A 1,343-nucleotide genomic window follows, 5' to 3' on the forward strand; every position below is an offset into this window, starting at 1 on the left:
GTCCCCAAATTTTCACTTTTCATCTTCTCAAAATGTATGTAACCTTGAATATCTGATCATTTGTGCGAATTATTAGCAGGTTTGTAACAGCTGTCCAACTTTCCTAATACCTAATTAAATGAGAAAGTGGTGTAAATATATCATCTCTGCTTCGACTGAAGAAAGGGCCAGACAACAATTTATTAAAAAAAAAAAAAAAAAAAGTCTTGAAAATTCCAAACCCTGAAATGATCCACTGAATTTTTGGAAGGTAATGCTGGAAAACGTGTCGACTCTGATAAGAAAAGTAGGTAAAACATCCTGCAGTGAAGCAGTATTCTGACGTCTTCCCCCTCCCAGAAGCCTGTAGATCGTGATTCTTGGAGGCCCCAAGTTTGAAGAACCTGGAGATTCCCTGGCAGGGAAAAGCCTGAGCAGGGTGCCTCCCCTCATCAATGACCCAGCGAGCGTCTTCGAGAAGAGCCGCCCGCTACCTGCAAGACAGCCTTCGCGGGGCTCTTTAGAGACGCGAGATGTCTATCTCCTCTCAAAATGCAACTGGTTATTTACTTACCCTTATTTAAAATTGGTCCTAGCTTACGTGGAAACTTTGTGGGGTGTGTGTGAGGTGTGTGTAGTGTGTGTGTGTGTGTGTGTGTGTGTGTGTGCGCGCGCGCGCCTGCATGCTAGTGGGTTTTTAAGAGCGCTCACTACTGGGATTTTTCCCCCCTGCCCCCTCCCTCCTTTTCCGGTTCTCAGAGAAAGCTCTTGGGTCTGGAATCAAAGACGTAAGCATGCATTGTGTTTTCATCCTGCAGACTTAAATAACGTTCAAGAAACACGACCGAATTGACTAAAATTCTGTAACAAGTGTAAAAAAAAGTATATGCCTAAATTATATACTTTTCCACGGATAATTCATGCCCAATTATATTATGTAATATATATGTTCCGAGTCACCACTTTCCACATGCCAAAAAAAAAAAAATCAAACATCAAATAGCATAAAACACTGTACCGCAGAGAAGGAAGAAATGCATTTAAAGCACCGACGAAAATGGCGTGCTGTATAATTACCTCAAATTGCTGTTCGCTTGACACCCTGACACTAATTTTATTCAAGCCACTGGGAAATAAATGTTTTAAAAGCGCTGCTTTCCAAAAGCAGGAGCGAGTGGGGGCTGTGAGGTCGTTAGGGAAAGGGTAAAGTTTCCAACACGCACCAAATATTAAATAATCCATTTAAAACAGGAGTCTATGTAGATCGACAGCCTTTATTGCCCACGTTTTTAACGCTTGCCCTGTACGTGGATTGATTTTTTTTTCCTTCAGCATTCCCTCACCAGATGGATTTTTGCTACTGC

This window comes from Oryctolagus cuniculus, chromosome 9 (genome assembly GCF_964237555.1).
Source record: "Oryctolagus cuniculus chromosome 9, mOryCun1.1, whole genome shotgun sequence".
NCBI classification, from domain to species: domain Eukaryota; kingdom Metazoa; phylum Chordata; class Mammalia; order Lagomorpha; family Leporidae; genus Oryctolagus; species Oryctolagus cuniculus.